Below are 22,414 nucleotides of genomic sequence, written 5' to 3' on the forward strand. Positions count from 1 at the left end.
CTCTGTACTCTGTAGTGTTATAAAGTAAAATAGCGTGTGCAAGTTCCCTGGTTTAATTCTATGGGACATGCACATGATGGATTGATAAATAAAGTTTACACCAATGCAGCAGTTTAGATAGAATCTGATAAATAACATAAATTTGTACAAATAAATTATTCATTTAGTATTTAGTGCAGGGGTGCTTATCTTTTGTGTGTGTGTATGTGTGTGTGGGTGTGTGTGTGTGTTTCCTCTAATTTTTTAAAGGAACTTTTAAAATTATTTTTACTCTTCAACTGAAACAATTTCTGTTCAGAAAGAGTAAGAAATATTTAATATTTAAATCACAGCTTTATTGTGATTTGTCCTTAAACCCAAACATTGCCACGACTTTGATGATTTGCTCTACATGTAGCCAAAAGGTGTGATTACTGTCAAAACACCCTCCAGGCTCTCAAACTTCAAGGCGCTTACTCTTCCTCTTTACAAATCCTGCTTAAACCCTAGCACGTATTGTACAAACAGACGAGCCCCTGGTGTCGATTTTAGACTTTACTGCACTTCTGTCTGGTCCTGTTCCAAACACAGATCAGAGGCTTTCTGTTCCATTTGATTTCCAAGTACTGTGGGAACACACTTCCGTTGATTTGCATATCATTCAGGCTGGAGAAGGTGAAAGGTGAGAAGAAATTAAACTTGTTACAGCAGACATATGCTTAACTTAATGTTAGTCACGCCAGTGTTGCATCTTTGATATAAAAGCAGAATTAATTGCTAAACACAAGCACCTCCATTTGACTTGCATCTGGTTTCCCAAAATACCAGATGGAAATTCCACTGCAAAGTTGGCAGTACAGCTAACAGAAGGAAACCCATTTTAGTGATCATCAGCTTCTATCTGAAATCTGAAGCTTTGCGGCACCTTCATCACAGTTCATTACAGAGCATCTTTAAACTGCACACTGTAAAAAAAAATAACATAAAATTTAAAAAAAACAAGGATTTAGGGGTGTAGTGATTATTATTCTAGCTAATAGATAATAATTTACTCAATATCTTAGTTATCAGGTATCTTAGTTATCTAATAAAACAACTAAATTTGGGTCAGTTCTATTTTCTCTACTCAATTTCTCGAAGAAAAACCTACTTCGTTTTCTAGATTCGAGACCCTCGCGTGACTGTTTTCGACTAAAGCAATTAGCAACAAATCTAGTCATTTTTTTCAGTCTTATTGGAGACTTTAGGAGATTAAAGTAGATATTTTTACTTCCTTTCCATAACATTTTTTTAATGGGCTTTGATGAATGCTTAGAGTGACCATTCAAGTAAACAAGTCGCTGTAATCCCCTCCCCACATGAACGTACTCCCACCACTGTGCCCAACTCGTTATTTCAAGAAAGTTTTTGTACATGAAATTACTATGAATCATAGAGATGATAGAATTATATCAATCAGGGTCTGGACACAGTTGTCACCTAATTCAGCACCAGAATTAAAGGAGAAAGGAGTTCCCATATTCAAATCAAATCAAACTTTATTTGTCACATACACAATCATACACAGTACAATGTGCAGTGAAATGCACTGTGTCACTCCTCCAGATACTTACAATACATTAAGAATATACAGTATGAATATAAGAGTATAGATATTAATATAAAGTCAATTGTGCTGTGCCGTGTGCGGAAGATAATAATAAAAGTCAGTGTTTTTTGAGGATGCGGATGGCCTGTGGAAAGCAGCTCCTCCTCATCCTCTGGGTTTTAGCCGTCAAGCAGCCATAGCATCTCCCTTAGGAAAGTTATGGAAAACAGATTATTACTGGGGTGAGTGGTCTCCCTTAGGATTTTGGTGGCCCTGATTCTGCAGCGTGTGAAGTATATTTCCTGTAGGTTGGGGAGAGTGGTTCTGATGATGTGCTCTGCTAAATGCCCTACCCTCCTGATAGCCAGTAAGTCCAGGTTGGTGCTGCTCCCCATCCAAGTGATAATACTCCCTGAAAGAATATTCTCCACTATGCAGATGTAGAAGTTCTTGAGTATCTCTATGGGGTATTGGAAGTTCCAAAGACGTCTGAGATGGTAGAGACACTGACGGGCCTTCTTCACCTGGACATTGATCTGTGAGGACCCTGTCAGGTCCTCTGAGATGTTAACCCCAAGGTATCTGAAGTTGTTCACTCTCGCCACTAGTGTCCCACTAATGGTAAGTGGGTGTAGTTCCTCTGCTGCTGCTGGCTGAAGTCCACAATTAACTCTTTCGTTTTGCTGATGATCAGCTGGAGGTTGTTGAGCTGGCACCTGTCCTCCAGGGAACAGATCTCTCTTGTGTATGCCCTTTTGTCGTTGTCGTCGTTGTCCTCTGTAATAAAGTACAATGGCGGGTAATGCAGCAGGAGAAGTCCCCATCAACAGTTACACGGCAAAGCAAGCGAAAAAGGAAGACGTACATGGAGAAGCAACAGTCTAAAGTTACATACCACCACAGGTACTGGTGACAGAGGGAGAGTGAGAACAGACGGGATAAATCCCATGTAAACCTAAGAGAAGCATATCCAAGGTGGAGAGAACAGATGCAATTCATTTTGCAGTATGGATGCGCAAGTGCTGTGGGTTTGAGCATCAGCTGGGATAACTGCAGTCACCTGTGTGAGCTTTGTGGGGGGAGGAGCTTTCAGCCACATCTCAGGGGAGTAAGGACAGCGTAATATACACGTTCATGTCAGTCTTAGTCTAAAACACCAGAAAGCTCTCCAATAACACATGAAAGTCTCTACGTTTGTCACCAGTCTCTATTGAGAAAAGAGATAACGTATGGGACGATTCTTGATTCACATACTGCAGCTTTAAAAAAAAAAGGGGGAAAACCTTTTTTTTTCTTAGATAACACTCAAATAAGTATAGGAATTAAGTTTTTTTTTTTAAAGATGTGAAGTGCACATTCTCAGGTTTACCACAGAACTTATGGAATGATAGCCTCATTAATTGGTGGAGAACATTGTGGGCAGGTATGGTTTCAAGCAGTGGAATGCAGAAGGGTAGATGGTGGTGGATTTTGCCAAAACTAGGAAGTTAAGGAGCATGGAAGTTGGATGGCAGAGAAAGTAGACCAACAAGTGTAACTAAGCAATTATATCCTGGTGGCAAAAAGGCTGAGGCAGAGGCATAGGATTTTTCTTGATATAATTATAAGAGAAAAAATCAAAAATGGCTAATGGGAGAGGAGAAAAGATGTGTAGGTTGGCAAGGCAACGATAGGAGTTAGGATGATGAAGAACATAGATGGAAAGGCACTGACTATTGAAGGGAGCAAGTTGATAAGGTGAAACAAGTACGATAAGCTGATGAACATGCAGAAGGAGAGGGAGAATGAAACAGAAGTTGTAGATAGGGAAGTTGTAGATAGTGAAGTGAAAAATTAAAGAACTGAAGAAAATGAGGAATGGGGGAAGCTAATGGCCCTTAAGATATGTAGCTGATGGTGGCTTACACAAGGCAGCCTGAGTTTGCGTTTACTTACAGACTTTAGCCACGTTGTGCCACCAAATCAACCGTAACCGCCATTTGGTTGGGTCATAGAATTTGTCACAGCATCTGTTTGTAGAGTCATAGTGGCTGTTGTGATACAATATTCGTCACAAGATTGGTCAAAATTAGGCTGCACAGAATTTGCAGAAATTTCAAAACAAATTCTGGAGGGATCTTGGGCTTAGGGTTTGAAGGTTTAGGGCTCTGGATATTGTCTTTTCATTCACTCCATATACGGGTTCACGTGCTGGCAAACCAAAGGCCCCATTTTCACCAAGTTCAGTGTTCACCACTTCAGTCTGCACTATAGTGATTTCACAGTTTTGAAGTGAATGAATACTCAAAAATTGATTTCGGTGAGAAAATTAGATGCATGCTTTGCTTTTTGCATTTAGTATACCAATGTTATAAGTTCAGTCTGCTGATTGCCACTGAAGTAATTAAAAAACCACCCCAAATATACTGTGTATGTATGAAATGTTTGATGTATATTACTAAGGCAAGTATACTTTTGGCTGTGTTACATAAGTGCTCTGAAATGCTTTGATTCCCCCAAAAGTACTTGAAAGAGACAAACAAAAATACAGAGCTACAATATACAGATTCTAAAAGCTTTTTGGTTAAAGAAACTATAATAATCCTTCCACAAAGAGGTTCCTTGAGTAGCTAAAAGTCTAGGACTAGACATAGCCACATGCGGGGGAAAATGATCAACCATTTGATTTGATCAAACAGGACCAAAGACCTATAGAAGTGGCTTTGTGTTCATAATCTTGGCAATTTTGTCCCAACAAAAACAGGCAGCATGTAAGTGTATGGCTCTGTAAGATAACAGAATATTTAGAAGCTTTAATACTGACATCTAGCAGTGGTTATTTATGGCAATTTGGGTGCTTTTAAACAAAACTTTTAATGAGAAAATGATATAGCTATAGCTTTCTAAGCCAAGAAGAAGAAGTGCATTAGTGAGAACCCATAGGACAGATTCATTTTACACAATCAGTTATCATAAGAGCATGAGAGAATATGTTTTTGTGACATTTCAATGCTGGACTATTAGATGCAAACAAAGTTCTGTGAGCTCTAAACCACGCATGAAACTTACATTTTTGTACTTTTTTTGGTGTAATGGTACATGCACCTTCTTGTACCTTAAAGGTCCCATGTCATGCTATTTTTCACCTATGTTCATTTGTTCTAAGAACCCCAAAAACATAGTATTTGAGGTTTATTTTCCCAAACTCGGCTGTTTTCCAGAGTTTTAGCCTCTGAAAAGTCACTTTCAGAGCAACTCTACACAAACAGGCTGATATGCGTCCTACTTGGCGTGTCTATAGACGGGACACTGACTTCCTCCGCCCCGCACGGTGACGTAGAGCCAGAGGACGGCCCACCCTCCTCCCACTCACTCCGTAGCCAGGCTCATGCTGCTTTAAAAACACGAGATAGAGCGTGGGGGTGGGGCGTTCACCAGTACATACATAAACTGTAGAAAATACATACATAGCACTGCGTGAAGGACACCGAAATGCTCACTTTCGTGGGCGTGTCTGTTTACATGTAAATCACAGTAGAGAGCTTCCTGGAGGCGCGGCTTCTCCAGCTCAGTGTCGCGTCAAATTCGTCATCAAAGTGGGAACGCGTCATCAAATTGGAGCGAGGTCTTTGGGCTCACCCTGCAGTAAGAAAGGAGAAAATCACCCTCTAACAATTGAAGGAATCAATGAAAAAACACTTTGGGCATGTGTATGAAGCCTAAATAGCACTTTTATGATGTTTAAAGTACAGAAAAGTTGATTTAGCATAACATGGGCCCTTTAATGAGTTGACTGTATAGATTATTTAAATGAGTGAAATAAAATGGAAAACTTCCAACACATCACTTGATCCCGTCAGAGAGGTCAGGTGTTGGAGTAGAGGGAAGACTCAGGCACAGAGAAGTAGAAGTCACTTTTTAAATACCAGTCCATTTTAAATAGACTTAAAATCCAACCAGGGTAAAAAAAAAAAAAAAAAAACTAAACAAAAACAAGAGTCCAGGAACAAAAATGGTCACGAAAAAACTGAAGACTCCTAGAGCGGTTAAAATGCTCGGATAGTCTGCCTCAGATCAGGCAGGATAATTCTGGAGTGATTTTTTTGGCCAGATTAGGAGAACTTCCAATCAAAGTCTAGTGCGATTAATTTGCGCTGCGAACACAAACGCTCTCGGATTAGACAAAACACAGGAATCGTCTAAGATGACGTAGAGAGCACGGAATTTTGGCTGGGCAGGATACGGCTACGGCAACGAGAAAAACATCAACTTCTACTTGTCTGCCGAGTGAAGTCTCTCCTTCAGAAACAGCGCCCCCAGTCGACTTGCTCATGCAACTGCATCAATCAGGAGATGAGTATCACCTGTGTGGAGACAAGAATGAAATCTACACTTTGGCCCAATCCCAATGTCCACACCAATACATTCCCTGCCTTGAGCCCTCATTCCTGATATCACCTGGAAAGTGATGGAGTGTGTGAGGCTGTAAGAGCTTGAAGCACTAGAAATAGAAATGGGACAGCCTTTTTTTTGTTGACAGCAATACATAACGCTCCCTACGATTGCAGCTTTGGGACTTTGGCCTATAGAACACTCACACACGCTTCTTTATGACTGTGCTTACAGTCTCTCTGTATTTAGCAGGGCCAATGAATTGTAAACTCACAAGTCAAATATGAAAATTGACTACTCACTCAAAACCTTAAAGCTGAGTTATTTCTGTCAGTAAATAGATGTTCAAGTTTTGCTCTCAGCTGAATAAACTTTAGGGTTTGCTGTTCAGTCTCTGTTTTTATTTTTTTAAATATATTAAAAAGGGGGTGGGGTCAGTCAATTCATTAAAAAGTGGCAGAAATGTATTTACCTCCCTATAGCTTTCATGACTGAGCCAGTTGATGATACAATTTGTGTTATTTACCATCTCATTCTTAGTTTTGTTAAAAGTTGAGCAGGATTCAAAATTAGCTGGACTTTTCAAAATGCATTTTTGTCGAATCATAAATAAAGCATTAAACATTTACATCCACTAAAAGCATGAGCTTACTAAGAGATAATAAACAAATATACACAAAAAAAATTAAATGGAAATAAATACAAGTACAAACCACATGGCAAGGCCATTCACTTGTCATATTAGCATATAAGGCATAGTACAACAACTTTACAGTCTATATAAAATTTATCTAGAATTGCATATCTACTATTACGCAAAATAAAGTATATATATATATACACACATATTTACACTTTCTTCTTGGTTTCTTGTAAAATATTATATACTTAGACATTTCTCCACACAAACTGTCAATATAATCTCCTGTATCACGTACGAGGGACAACAACAGAAAAAGTGATTTCATTTTACTCTTAACTGCAGCAAGTTGATTTTTTGCCATTTGCTTTTAAGTATATTGTATTTGCCCCAATTATCACTATGTTACAATGTTTTTGTTTACTAATTCACTCGTTTCACGTAGTTTTTAATGTAGCCGCCAGCTGGTTCCCTCATTTCTGCCATTCGTCACAATGCAAGGAACTATGGGTAATTTCCTCACGCAAAGTCAGCAAAGATGGCCACGGAAAGGGTGCAAGAAGGGCCGAAAAAGTCAGCAAAGGTTCCCTCCAGCACTTCATGATTTGACAATGAGACAGCCCTAAGCCCTCATGGACTTCAAGTGAGTGTTCACATTGGGATTGGACCAATGTATCTGATAGGCACTATATCCCATAGTATAACCCAGAAAGAGGAGGTCTTTTAAATGGCAATGCTAGAGATAAATCCAGTTACTTTCTTGGCTTATTCTCATTTCACTTTTTAACAAACCATTAAATATTTAGGCGATATAGGGAATAGAGTTAAAATAGGATTACATACACAGGGCAGAGGATGATTCAACATGAAAATAAGCAGACTTGAACTCAATGTACCCTAAAGTATTTTAAACCCTTGGCTTTGCAAAGTGTGCTGTGCAATTAGTCAATTTCTTTGTTTTTGTTGTATACTGAAGAATACAGTATCCGGTACGGATAAAGCACTTTTGCCAAGTCCGAGTATTATACGAGTAATACGAGTCAATATCTGTGCTTGAAAATCCTCATTGGATAGCTGACTATGTCAGAGCGCCCCTCCCCTACACACATACACACAGCTCAGCTCCGCTCTACTCGTCTCACTCACTGACAGTTCTGTCTCTGCTCAGTCACTCAGGTTTGCAGGTCTTTTCCGTTAACGTTTAGGGTTTCTTCAGCTTCAGGTTTGTTTTTACTTCGGTTTGTACTTACTTATTAAACAGAAGAGTTCTGGTTAAACGTGGGTTCGTTGAGACGTGGAGCTTGGTAGAATGCGACTCTCCCTGTCGGAGACTTTTTTCTTTCTTTTTCTTTATTTAACCAATCAGCTGAGTCTAACAAGTTTTTTTTGTCTTCACTGAGTGTCTGACACTTTCTTGCTGTATTTTATAAAAAATTAAAGGTAGTAGTGGTATAAATATTACAAATTACTTAAGCTACACACACGCGCGCACGCACAGACACACACACACACTTGGTGTGGAAATAAAAATATATAAAAAAGAACCAAAAATCTAATTAAAAACAAGAAAGTTATGTTGAGTATGAAAACTCTTGTTATTTACATTTTACTTCATAATTGCAACTGCATGGATTGTAGGTATTGTTGCAAAACTTGTTCTGTAAATGGTTTGTTTGCTATCGTGATCAAAACCATTGATCTGAAGCTCAATGCTGATGCTGTCCTGTAAACAGTTTTCTAATCAGAAATAATTACATGCTTAAAATGACATACTGGTTAAAGCCCCGCCCATTTCAAGACAACCAGACCCACTTCCGGGTTAAATCCTGCCCACTTTTGGGCTAGGCCCCACCCACTCCGAGTACAGATACAGATACAGATAATTCACATGGTTAACAGATACAGATACAGATCATGCTGTACTCGCTCATCCCTAGTGAAGACATTTGGGTTTCAGATCAAAACATGAATATCAGATAAAAGTTCATAATTCCAGGTTTTATTTCATGTTATTTACATCTAGATGTGTTAAACAACTCAGGACAGAGCATCTTTTGTTTGAATCCACACAAGTGAGCAAAAGTATTGGAACAGACATTATTAAATTAACTTAAAGTGTATAACATTTAATATTTGGTGGCATAACATTTACTTGCAATAACTGCATCAAGCCTGCGACCCATTGACTTCACCAGACTGTTGCATTCTTCATTTAAAATGCTTTTGAAGGCCTTTACTGCAGCCTTTTTCAGTTCTTGTTTTTTTTTTTTTTTTTTTTCTGGGGGTTTCTCCCTTCAGTCTCCTTTTCAGGAGGTAAAATGCATGCTTTATTGGGTTAAGGTCTGGTGATTGACTTTCCACTTTTTCCCCCTGATGAAGTCCTTTGTTTTGTTGGCAGTGTGTTTTGGGTCTTTGTCTTGTTGCATGATGAAGCTTCTCCCAATTAGGATGCATTTTTCTGTAAATTGCCTGACAAAATGGTTTTGTAGACTTCAGAAGTAATTCTGCTGCTACCATCATGAGTTACATCATCAATAAAGACTAGTGAGCCCATTCCAGAAGCAGCCATGCAAGCCCAAGCCATGACATTACCGCCACCATGCTTCATAGATGAGCTTGTGTGTTTTGGATCATAAGCAGATCATTTCTTTCTCCATACTTTGGCCTTTCAATCACTTTGGTAGAGGTTAATTTTGGTCTCATCGGTCCATAAAACTTTGTTCCAAAACGTTTGTGGCTCATCTCTGTACTTCTTTGAAAAATTATTTTTGTTAATAAATGGTTTGCATCTTGTGGTATGGCCTCTATATTTCTTCTCTCGAAGTCTTCTTTGAACAGTGGATTGTGATACCTTCACCCCTGCCCTGTGGAGGTTGGCAGTGATGTCACTGACTGGTGTTTTTGGGTGTTTCTTCACAGCTCCAACAATGTTTCTGTCATCAACTGCTGCTGATACCCTTGGCCGACTTGTTCGATGTCTGTTGCTCAGTAGTTTCTTTCTTTTTCAGGACATTCCAAATTGTTGTATTGACTATGCCCAATGTTTGTGCAATAACTCTGATCGATTTTCCCTCTTCTCTCAACTTCAAAGCTCTCTGGTCTTCATGTTTGCTTTACAGCAAATGTAGTTTTCACAAGTGAAACCCAAAGCCAAAAACAAGAACTATTTATTGTTTAGACAATCAATCTAAGAGGCAACACCTGAGCAACTCCAAACCATCAGTCACATATTCCAATACTTTTGCGCACTTGAAAAGTGGGTGGGTTCAAACAAAAAGTGCTCTGTCCTGAATTGTTTAACACATCTAGATGTAAATACAATAAAATAAAAGCTGGAATTATGAACTTTTGTCTCATATTCATGTTTTGATCTGAAACCCAAAAGTCTTCAGTACATAACAAAAATAAAGAAATTGACCTTGCTCTTCCAATACTTTTGGATGGGCCTGTAACATACCAGTAACCATTTTAGCTTCAGGTGAGAGAAAGTAATATGGTATTGATCAATGATAGATGACAAGGCAAATTGCATAATCTCACATTTTTGCAATTGTCATGCTGACCATTGTCAGAATGACCCTTGTTTGTTAAAACAATTATTTATTATGTTCCTATCACCATGCTGTTTTCATTCCAGGTTCATTCAATTCCCCACTCAGTTTACTCGTTTCATTTTATGTCCCCACTCACACTTTTCCAGCTGCTTTTATTGTCATTCCTCCCACTGGTTCCTCCTCCTTTCTACCCTCTGTAAAGTCACCTTGTTTCCATTGCTCATCAATCTTTGTTCAGGATCCTTCCTCCAGCAAGCCCTGTAGGCTCCCTCTTTTGACCATTTTTGCCTCTAACTTGCTTTTTCCAACCTCTTTTTGTCTTTTTCTAAACGCTTGCACACTAAGTATTATGAATCCTTTCACTTCACTATTTCTTTTCCAGGTGTAAAACCTTTAATAATAAGTAACTATAATCAATAAATGAGTTCTGATAGCAATCAGAACGTCATTTTGTCTAAAATTAGATATTAGTTCATTGTAATTAGTATTTTTGATCAGAAATGATCCAAAATATTTGAAAAATACTCTAGCTTTGTAGTAATCTGCCTCTGGATACTTCAGAATCAGAATCAGCTTTATTGGCCAGGTATGTTTAACACACAAGGAATTTGACTTTGGTAGACTGTGCTCTCTCTGTACAAAGTAAACATTAAATAATAACAATCAACTACAAATATAAAAGGGTAATTTATAGACTAATATTGTACAAGACTAAATAAGATAATATAAGATAATAGTGCAGTGGTGAGTAGTGCAAAAGGATGATAAAATAAACATAACAGTTCTGCAATCATGTCTTGAAATTAAAGGGTTGAGACAAGCTAGCTTGTACACAATGTTGCATAATCATATTGTTAAAGGCAGGTGTGGATCTCCTTTTATTCTATGATGCACTCTGTTTTGAACTCAGCAAAGAATAAAATTAAATTGTAAAAAAAAAAAAAAATCAACAACAAAATGAACCATTTTGATACTTGCAAGTCAATAAGGGAGCAAATGAACTGCACAAAACTATTATTCTTTTTCTCGACATATGTTGAAATTTGAAATACTGGCACTGACTTGTGCAGCTGCAAAACATTTTTATTTATATATAATATGCATGCATATACAGTATGTGTTACTATTGTAACACCACATTATCCTTAGGGTAAAGCTAAACTATCTCAATACGATGTTTGATGAGTGAAACGTCAAGCAACAGCAGACAATTTGCATCCAATCTCTCACTAAAGTTCATTTTTATGACTTTGATATTTTGCTAATTTAATTTTTTTTTCCCAAGGCAATGACAAATGACCTGTTTTGTCATTTCAGTGATGAAGCTGCTTTATGCTTAATAAAATCACCCAGACCCTGGCAAAAAAAACAATTGTTTGACTTTAAAAAGTTGACTTAAAAACCACACTGCACTCCCATTGGTTCATGAATTGGGGCTTAAGGTGCCATCCCTTGTTAAAGTGTGACTAAATCTCTGGTTTTGGCTGAGATTAGTCTTGCCTGGGAAAAAAAAAAGCCTTGATAATAGGTTCTGCTTCTGGAGCAGTTAAGACATGCCCAGTCCCTCTCCAAAAGCAGCCCCCACCCCATGGCACACACAGCTCTAACACCCAGAACAAGCACTTCCCCAATCCCCATATAGAACCCCATTACCTCCCACTCTGACATGTGTTAGAGTCTTCTTACCCTCCTACAGAAACACTCCTATAACAGATGCACGCACAATCCTGACGTGCCGCTCACCTACATACACGCATCTGCCTAAACGCACATTCTGGAATACCAACTCAAGCACACAAATACTGAGGACACACAGCGATAGGGAGCCACACACATGCAAAGCTAGGGACAGACATGACAGAGACAGACAGGGGATACACACACAAGTTGCTCAGACACAATAACTCAACATTACTGAGGAGGAGGAGAGAAATAGATAGCCAACTAATACACAGTTGTGTCTGGCATCGATTCACGCTGATGTGCACTAACACTGGCTGTATGCACACATATAACTTAAACCTCTGAGTAGACCAGAATCAGCACCGGGCCACAAGAATCACAGCAACTGAAAGCAGTCTGCATGGAATGAATCTGTTCTCCTTCTCCTGGCCCTGTAAATGAGGTTTAGAAATCCAGGAGCGTGACACTGGATTTTAGCCAATCAGAGATCTTTCGACAAACAGAGCACTCCATATACCGTTTTAGGCATTACTAATGGCTGCTCTTGCTGCTCGTCATAAGTCTATGCGCAATCACAATCTGAGAGTAATTAAAGTGTGGACGTTCCAGCAGAAGTCTCCATTGCGGCATTAGGCACAGCGGTTACACGGCAAAGCAAGAGAAAAAGAAAGACCGACATGGAGAAGCAACAGTCTAAAGCAGGGGTGCCCAACCCTGGTTCTCAAGGGCCCCTATCCAGCATGTTTTAGATGTTTCCCTCTTCCAACACACCAGGTTTAAATGTCCAGGATCTTCATCGGGCTTCTGCAGAGCTTTATGATGAGTTAATCATTTGAATCAGGTGTGTTGGAAGAGGGAAACATCTAAAACATGCTGGATAGAGGCCCTTAAAGACCAGGGTTAGGCACCCCTGATCTAAAGGCAAAAACGTGTTCGGCGAAACGGACTGCTTTGCGTCCTCACGGATCCCAGTGATTGTGAAGGGTCTCCCCCACGTACTGGTGTCAGAGGGAGAGTGATAACAAATCGGATAAATTGCATGCAAACCTAAGAGAAGCATATCCAAGGCGGAGAGAACAGATGTAGACTGCAGCTTCAAGTATACTACAATCATGCATACCACATTTTTGAAAACTTTCTAAAACAAATGTGTTTTTGTAAATTTAAATAAAGTACAGTTGGCATGTAAGAAACAGACCAACTGATGAAGCTGATGAATTAAGTTTGAAATTTTCTTTCTACATAGCAGTTCATAAGTTGGTAACTTGGGTTACATGACGCTATCTGTAGCACCGCAGCCCCACATCCTCTACCACTGAGAGGGGTCGACAGTTCACTGTTATCATTTTTATCCAGTTTGTTCATTTGTCAGTCATGGACTTTTTCATTTTGGCTCTGAACCCTGTCATCTTGAGTGTGGATTGCTTGCTCAGATCATATTAGAGCTAAGAAATGTCTGAGTGTCCGTGCTAGCTATCCATGCTAGCCGCTACATGTCTAGCATTAAGGTGGTAGTGGAGGCTGGAAAGCCACGGTGATCGGCAAACCCTTTCTTGCACAATTTGGACAAAACTGGGCTTTTGTTTTTTAACTGGTGTTATTCTTAACTCAAATTAACCTATCACGAAGCACTGCACTGACTTTTCCCCTGGGTCTACCAGCTCTTGTGTTATAATCTGTGCATCAATATTATGGTTATATCGGGAACTCTTGTTTCTAGCTGTTTAAAGTGCAAAAACAGTGAAATACCAGTGTTATCTTTTTTGTTATTTTTCTGTAAGTAATTAATCGCAATTAATGCTTAAAGTCCCAGCCTTAGTATAAACATGTATGTATAAGTGTAGGCGTGTCTGTCTTTGTGTGTGTGTTTGACAAATAGTAAACAAATAGTAAAGTGTTTTGTGCTACATTGGATATTCCATCATCACTTTGATGTTTTAATTATTGGTAAATTGATTTCTTGAAGAAAGATTGAAGGGTATAATCTTACTTTTAAAGGAAAATACCTTGTGCGTATGTTTGGTAATTGTCAGCTAGTTTCACCTTGAGTTTAATTGTCAGACATTAGCCGCTACTATTCTGTTTTTCTACCTTTTAAACATGCCTTCTTCTCAATGGATCTTGTGTATTGTTCTAACTTTTCCTTGATTTGATGTACTTTTTTGTGAATCGTAGACCTGTTTTCCATTTGACCATGGGTATAGCTTTAAGAATTTTCTCTTTCCTATTTTGCCTATTTTTTAGTTCTGTTGTGGATCCCTTATTTCTCCTCTTTCCTCTGTCTTTCTTATACCTTCAACCTGCTTTCTTGCTCCACTACGACCGGGCGACCGTGGCTCTGGTGGTTGTGGGTCGTCTTCTGATCTAGAGGTTGACTATGTGAGGTTGACTACCTGACTATGTGTCGAAGTGTCCTTGGGCAAGACACTGAACCCTAAGTTGCTCCCAGTGGTCGACTAGCGCCTTGCATAGCAGTCCTGTCCCACTGGTGTGTGAATGTGAGAGTGATTGGGTGAATGAGCTGATATGTAAAGCGCTTTGAGACTGCTCAGTGTGGTGATAAAGCGCTATATAAATCAAGTCCATTTACCATTTACCACTACCATCACTGTTTCCTGGCCCGTTTGCAGAGAACATCATCTCCTTTAATCCTTCCCCTTTCCTATCTCAAATCTCTAACTCTTGTTTGAAGTGAAAAGGTTGAGCTGGTGACAGATCTTGTATAAACTTTAATCTTCAAAGAACTTCAGGCAAACAATTTCCACAGTCAACTTCTAATGGCAGACAGAGAAAGAAAAGAGAGACTGCATGAACTACATAGACAGAAATAGAATGTGATAGAACGGGGCAGATAGCAATTTTGCTTTCTACTTGTTGTCAAGTTCCCCAAGAGATGATGAGGGTTTGTTGAAGTTTTTCCTCCTCCCTCTACCCCCTTACTTTCACATCCTCATGTTTGTCCTCTGGTTGTTATTATTCTCCCTTGTTTGTGGGGATATTAATTTATTTAATTCCTTCCATCTGTCAAATTGCATCAAGCAGAGAAGAAGGATTGGGGAATACCAAACGTTCTGCTTTTTCTTTCATTAGAAAATTAATTCATCAGTACTCCACTAAACTTTACCTTAACTTAGAAGTTAACTTCAAATTATTTTCTTGTTTGTTTGTATGTCTTAGCATTTGTTTGTAACTTTTTGGTTGGCTTTATAACAAGTATTGCATGTTTCACTGCACTCTTTATATCTGACTTGTCCGTAAGAAACGCTCATGTATGTTGTGGCAGTTTGAATGAAATGAGATGGAGTCAAGTTGAAGGGTTAAAGGTCAAATGCAGACACAGGGATTATTTGGTCAAAAGGGCTTTGGGGCAGACCGGTCTGTGATTTAGAGGTTTCAGTGTGAGCGTCCCATGAATTTGTAGCTGTTCTGTGCTCTCAGGGTTTTGTATGTTGCTGATAGCGCTGAGCATAACAATTATACAGTTACAATTATACTATACAGATATTTAAGTCCCAACCCGGTCCAAATGGCTCTGACCGAGACCCTATCCCACTAGAGCCTAACCCCGCTACAGTTCCTTGTCTTAGTGGGCACTCCATTGCACCTTTACCACACAGGCTCCTCCCTCATATGCTGTAATCACTTTGTGTGGATTTTAAAGGAAAATCCCAAAATACACTTTTGATTTATAGGAATAAAAAAAAAAATACAGACTGTTCCAACAACAAGACAAGTCATATCAGAAATTTAGATCCTTCATGTTTGACTGTTTCACGTCTCTTTTGTTTTGGGGGAAATAAATTAAAAATTTCCCCACTATTTTCCCACCAAAAATTAAGATTTTAATGAGTTCTTTATCTAGTCAATCATTTAACAGGCAAGGCACAGATTTCCATCTGAAATGTTAACAAGGAAACTTCTGCACTTACTTCATTATCTGACGTATTTAGATCTCGAGATGAGCCCCCAACTGTTTTGGCGGTTTTGGATAAAATGAGACTGAGTCAAGTTGAAGGGTTAAAGCATTCCATGAATCTGTACAGTAGCTGTTCTGTGCTCTCAGGGTTTTTGTATGTTGCTGATAGCACTAAGCATAACAATTACAGAGTCTCTGAGAAAGACCTTGGTAAGTGTTATCAGTACAATAGTATCTGGCCTGCTTAGGGCAGTTTGACCAGCAGTGACCAGGATAGATTATGTAATCACATATCAATGTAAACAAGCAGTAACCTGTGTCTTTACATCATATTGTTTAGCTTTAAACTTTTGGTACCTCTATCATATCTGTGATATAATTAACTACATTGTATATTTTATTTACTATTTTTAACACACTAAATACACTGTCATCATTTCGCCAGGGATTATTTGGCATATGAATAGACTTCATACAAAAACTGTAATACTACAGTATGTTAGCTCATGTTTTTTGCAGGTCCTAGAATCCTAACTAGCCATTCAAACTCAATCTCATCAGATTATCCCCCAAACAATTATCAGCCTCTACTCAGCATATGTGCTCAGCAGCTGTGCAGAATGATCACCAATAGGCCAGATGTTAAATTCCGACTCCTCAGCAACAGGAAAATGAATGGGATTGATTAGTACTCCCATCTGCTGTACGAGCACTGTTGTAATAAGCAGGCTACAGAATGCTCTTTATTACAAACAGGGGTTACTCCAGGCTAAGTATTCAGTGGCTGTCCCTGGTGGTATCATATGTGAGGACAGAAGGAAGGTGAAGCACAAACCCAATAAAAGGAGCCATACTGGGTAGAGTATAAATCTGACGAAAGGGGAAAGTCACATAGACAGCATGAGTGGGTTTGTGCAATTTAAATACACAGCGAGGCAGGTGAAAGGGTCAAGCAGGCTGAAAAGTAGCACAGTCAAGTACTTTTACCAAAAAGGTTGGAACAGGTGATATACAAGTGTGTCAGTGAGGGTTTTTATTCTTTCTCAGAAGTACCATTCACTCTCTACTTTCAAATTTATAAATTAGCATACAGAAGCATTTACGTATTTAAACATACAAAATATTGGAAAGTTATTTTTGAAACCCACTGAAATGCAAATCTCAAACCATGAATCACATTGGTTTTGAATTATAACATGAAACTTAATCTACTTATGAAACAAAGGAAAAAGGTGTAAACCTGTGAGCTCTCAGCAATGACAAAGCCTGTTTATCAATGTTTGACCATTATGAATGTCAAAAAGTTGTTTACACTAAATGCTGTTTATTCTCTGCCTGCCACTATAAAGCAGACTTAATTTAAATTGAGTATAAGCTTTAAACAACAACCTTTAGCTTTAGTCTCAATAACATCTTGTCTTGTATTAAAAAATTAATGTGTCAAGAATTTGACAATAAAAGCTGAATATTTTTTATTTTTTTAAATGATACAAACATGCTTGTCAACTGTTACAAAAACTAAATATGTCATCAAATTGAGGAAAATCCATATAGTACTGGGTAGATTGTAGATTGTTGGTTGACTACTTTTAGCTGCTTTAAAGTACAGCAATCAGGGATCGGCATACTTTGAGATAGGCTGTCTTAGTGCCGAGTGATATGAACCATAACCAGTTTTTCTTGAACTCTGTATACATTTTTTATGTTTCAGTGTTCTTTTATCTCACTATTGAGAATTGATACATTATCTAACCTTGTCCTGTACAAATTAAAGGTTCTGCTTTGTGGAAGTGAGTTGCTATTATACACACTTTTTTGTAAACACAGAAATGAAAACAAAAGTGTTATATGGTGAACAGTAGAATTTCAACATTATTGCACACAAAACGGTCATTTGAGAAAGAAAACAGAAAAAAACCTCAAAAAGAATCCGGTGTTAGATAAGAAAAACATTTAAATAACGTGATAATAATGAGTTCAATAGTTCCATACAGTATATTTTTCATAGCACCCTTTTGCATCTGTGCATGTCTGTGTCAGCACACATTGTCATGGCTAAGCGTCATTGAGGCTTTTAGAAGCTATTTTCCCGTCACTTTTTAGGAGGCTTTTTTCCTCTATAGATACGTACAGTGGCTTACCACAGGTAATATCCTCCACACAGTTGATGTGTGTCACTGAAATATCTGTTTTTTACAGATAACACTTGAGCATAGAAAAATATTGTGTTTGTTTTTCAGGAGAAAGTTATATCAAAAGCAAAAAGATCTCAAGACCATGTGCAAGGGCTTTTTTCAAAAGTAGTGAAGTTGTCCATTTTTTGTTTCTCTACCTGCTGATCAGTGAGTTTATTCATTGGAGATCTGATTTAAAGTTTTACTTCTGAGATGCTATCCTTGAGGCAGAATGCCTCAGTGCTATTCTGGAAATGTCACACAAATACTTACACACAGAGATGAAGGCATCAATCAGCATGTTAAAATGTAACCTCTCTCCATTGGTGTCTTTGTAAATAAACCACCCACAAAATGAAGATTCCTTCCTGGTGTCATTTGTGTTCTGCACTTTTCATGTCACGTTACTTTTTTACAGAGCTCCATCTTGTCTTGTTTTACTGTTTGTAACTTTATTGATTTGATTCACCTTTAATAGATATTAAATGATATAAATAAAATATATTTGAATATGATGTAATCAAACAACTAGAGATGTAACGATTCACTCAACTCCCGATATAATTTGATTCACGATACTGGGTTCACGATCTGATTCTCTCAAGATTTATTTTACAAAATGAGACTGTAGACAAATGATGATTGAAAAATATATACATGTTTTTTTTCTTCGAGAAAAAATACTGTCCTTTTTTTTATCTTTCATTTCACATGTTCTTTCTTTCTCACTTCTTTCATTTTGTTTTGGGGAAGCCAAAGTGCTTCCACACTTCTGATTTAAAACACAATGGTGTGTCCTGAATTTCATATTCTATCGAGTATCGATGTGAACCGTAAGACCTTTGAATCAATTTTTAACTGCCTCACGATTAATCTTTACATCCTTACAAATGACACAACTTTACAATTACTTACCATGTTTGACAACAATGTAAAATTGATGACACCGATAAAAACTAATTTGATTTTATTTTACATCATTTGAAGAAAAGGAAACAGGAAGTAAAACCTGACAAGTCGAATTTAGATTAGAGTAGGTTCTAAAATTCAACTCACATTTTGTATTCCCAAGTGGTCATTTCAGCCCCAAGCTTGTCCTGCTAATAATCAACAGTTGAAAGTACCAGAATTGTGAAGTGCCAGAGTTGTCTTTGATAATGTGCATGTTAGAGTTCATTAAGGAGTTATCACAATGTGAGGGTTGGTTTGTATGGTATTTGATTTTGTCTTTCGGTTCATTTGAGATCATTTTTAGAGTTTATTTTAAGAACACTGAGGAGAAGCAGCGAGTAGTGCTGCATGTCTAATTGACAAAGTGTCATGATTTCAAACCCCGTCTGGGTTTCTTTTAGTTTGGTCAGAAAGTCTTGTTTGATTTACTTTATTGATATTTAGCTGTTTTCATTCTCTTTCAACACTATTTTGGCAGCTTTGTGCTACACTTTGCCTTTGGCACCTGCATGCTGAAAGGAGCATTTTGCTCCCTGGGCTATTGGAGGAGTGTTTCTAAAAATTAAATGTGGTGTAGAGATTTCACGGCGCAGCCTAGCCGCTCTTTTGCCGCCCCCTTATATGGTGTTTTTTTATACCAAGTAATTGATATTTACATCATTTTTATATTATATTATCAGAATAATTTCTAACACTTAGATATTACATAGTGGTCTTCACCATATGTACACATGCTTTACATGAGGAGAAAACATGAGCAAAAATACTTTTTTGACATTTTATTTAATTTTGATAAAAGGGTTTCACATACACATAAAACACAAACGTAAATAAAAGTAAGTTTAAATATTTCAGTAACAGGTTCAAAATATAAATAATTAATATTATTAGAGTAAAGCATTGCACAAAAACAAGATACAGATAATAGATAGATATTGGTCTGTTGGCTCATCAAGCATTCTTTTTCATTTAAATACTTATGACAAATGTTTCACTATTGACATTCACATTTTGTGAAAAGATGCAAAACTTCCAGATTTAACATAACAATACTGAAATTGTAATAATGAACACACATCAATATAGTGTCATTTTCTGGTGGTGCTTTATAAAGCAGCTTTAACCAACACAAGCTAAATAAAAAAAAAAACCCATCCATTCCATGGGGAGAGATTTGTCTCAATTTACACGTGTTTTATCATGTATGTATGTGTATTTATCTTGAAGTATCATCTTCAATTGTGCTTGTAAATTGTGTAAAGTACGTTTGTGGATCGACCGGTGTGAGACAAACGTAACGCAGCTTTGCTCAGATTCACTCACACAGTCAAACCAAGTGTTGTAGTTTGATCAACAGGGGATGGGTACAGGGATTTTGGTGACAGAGTAAATACCAGTGAGTTTATTAGATTTTCTTGTTGCTTGTATCGGTAAATGAAATTAATATACATCAGACTTCAATACTGCCCCCTAGTGGAGGGTGGGGCTTTCCACACGTGGATCAGGAGCTCTGTGGAACACTGTGTGTGTGTGAATCTAAGCAAAGCTGTTACGTTTGTCTCAAAAATAACGCACACGACGAAAATTGTGGATGTATTTGTAGATTTTAAAAAACACATGTGAAAGTCTAAAAAACACGTGAAAATTGAGAATGTATTTGTGAATATTTTTGAGACAAATCTCTCCACATCCATTCTTCCAGCCTTACAAGTTTGTTCTCCTGGTTTTCCTGCCAGCGAAGTCATTAATGACATCGTCACATTTCCTCGGTGAATCTGAAGGGGAAAACAAAGAATATGAACCCACTAGCTAGTCTATCAATCAAACCAAGTCATAGGATATGCATGACGTAATTTGAAATTGATAAATATTTAGATATTTCTAAATAGAAAAAAAAAATCTGTACAAATTTAAGATGTATCACTAAGCAGATAAAATTAAATCAAAATTATTCATTATTTATGAAGTAGATTGACACAGAATACTAATAAAACACAATTTTACATATAGAATACAGTTTCATTTGAAGTAAAAAGGTTTCTGCTAAATTAGAAATATTAACGTTTTTCTTAATAATTTATTCGTCTATATGTTTACTTATCTATAGATCATGTCAAGTAATTTATACTTGACATATATATATATGTCAACCAGCTATTTCTGATCCTGTATAAAACACAAACTGTGACGTCACTCCTTACTTGTACATGATAATACATATTTCTCCTAAAATGACGTTAAACTACAATAATAAATTAATAGACGGCTGTTGCCATGCAATCAATGTTTTTGTTAAGCTAGTATTTTATCTGTTTCTGTTTCTGGGAGTAAAACTATTTTTTTTTTATTTTAATTAAAACTCGACTAACTAATTATTAATCATGCTATCAAGTTAAGTATACTAATATCAGCAGTTTTTTATTTTTTTGGGGCGCCCCCTATGATGGCCGGCGCCCCTAGCATTTGCCTGTACTGCCTATGCCACGGGCCGGCCCTGCGGCGCAGCATGCTAGTCGGAGGACGTTCCCTGCACCATCTAAGGAATTAGAAAACTGATCTTCACAGTCTAAAGAAAATGTTATTTCAAATTATTTTGTTGAGACACTACACCAAGTTTCCATTTTACTCTGTAGAACACATGCTTTATAGCCAATTTTATTACACGCTTTGGCACACACAGACCACACTACACCAAATTGTAATAACGGCATTAATTTGGAGAACATTTTGCAAATCAACACATGATAAAAAAAAAATTGGGACGTGCTAGAAATATTTGTGTTAATCAAGGAAACACAACCTGGGCCATCGTTCTGCACATGCAATGTCCAGGTTATTGTATGTGCAACACCTTGAATAAATAAGAAATCAACCTTTGAGTGTCCCATGTGTGCAGCACTTTATATTACCAGAATAGGGGCCTTTGTCTGTGTGTGCTGAGTAGGATATGAGTAGGATCCCCTCCTCCCTCCTGTCTCCACCCAGGTTTGCCCAATTTCTTGATTGCCTTCCCTTGACTATTTCAAAGAGTTTTTGGACACAGAATGTTTTCTGTAACATTGTACTGTCATGTTTTCCCAAGCTAGTTCTGTTTGCATGCATTTGTTCAGTCAAATATTTGGTTATTGTTCAACAAAACAAACAAAGTACAAACTCACAATATATTTGTTCTTAATTGTTTTTTATATATATTTGTTTTTCTTTGGTCTTGGTTGGCTAAGGCAAGCCAAGCGGTGCATACGGATGCTCTACACAGTGTTCTTCTGTTTTGTCCTTCCCTTTCCATAATGCTTTATAAGACTGTATTTTATACAATCCATAATCATCAGCAGAATAACATCAAAAAGCATACATTTTCTGTATACTTTAAGGAATATGGCAGGTGGTTGGATTTCAGTTCAATTTCCCAAATAACCATTTTGGGACTATTTCACCTTGTTGCGTAAACCAGATGTTTTCTCCAGATGTTTGGGGGAGTGTACATCACAGTAATTGCTGATGCACGTGGTTTTCTGCAAAAGCCGATACATTCAACAACACATTTAGAAATGTTGCAAA

General features: G+C 37.6%; 1 protein-coding gene across 1 annotated transcript in view; it reads left to right on the forward strand.

Moving 5' to 3' along the window:
* LOC114474868 (calsyntenin-2-like) overlaps positions 1-22,414 on the forward strand; it is a 356,008-nt gene that overhangs the window by 294,935 nt on the left and 38,659 nt on the right. The gene's annotated exons all lie outside the window — the stretch shown is intronic.

This window comes from Gouania willdenowi, chromosome 13 (genome assembly GCF_900634775.1).
Source record: "Gouania willdenowi chromosome 13, fGouWil2.1, whole genome shotgun sequence".
In the NCBI taxonomy this organism is placed as follows: domain Eukaryota; kingdom Metazoa; phylum Chordata; class Actinopteri; order Blenniiformes; family Gobiesocidae; genus Gouania; species Gouania willdenowi.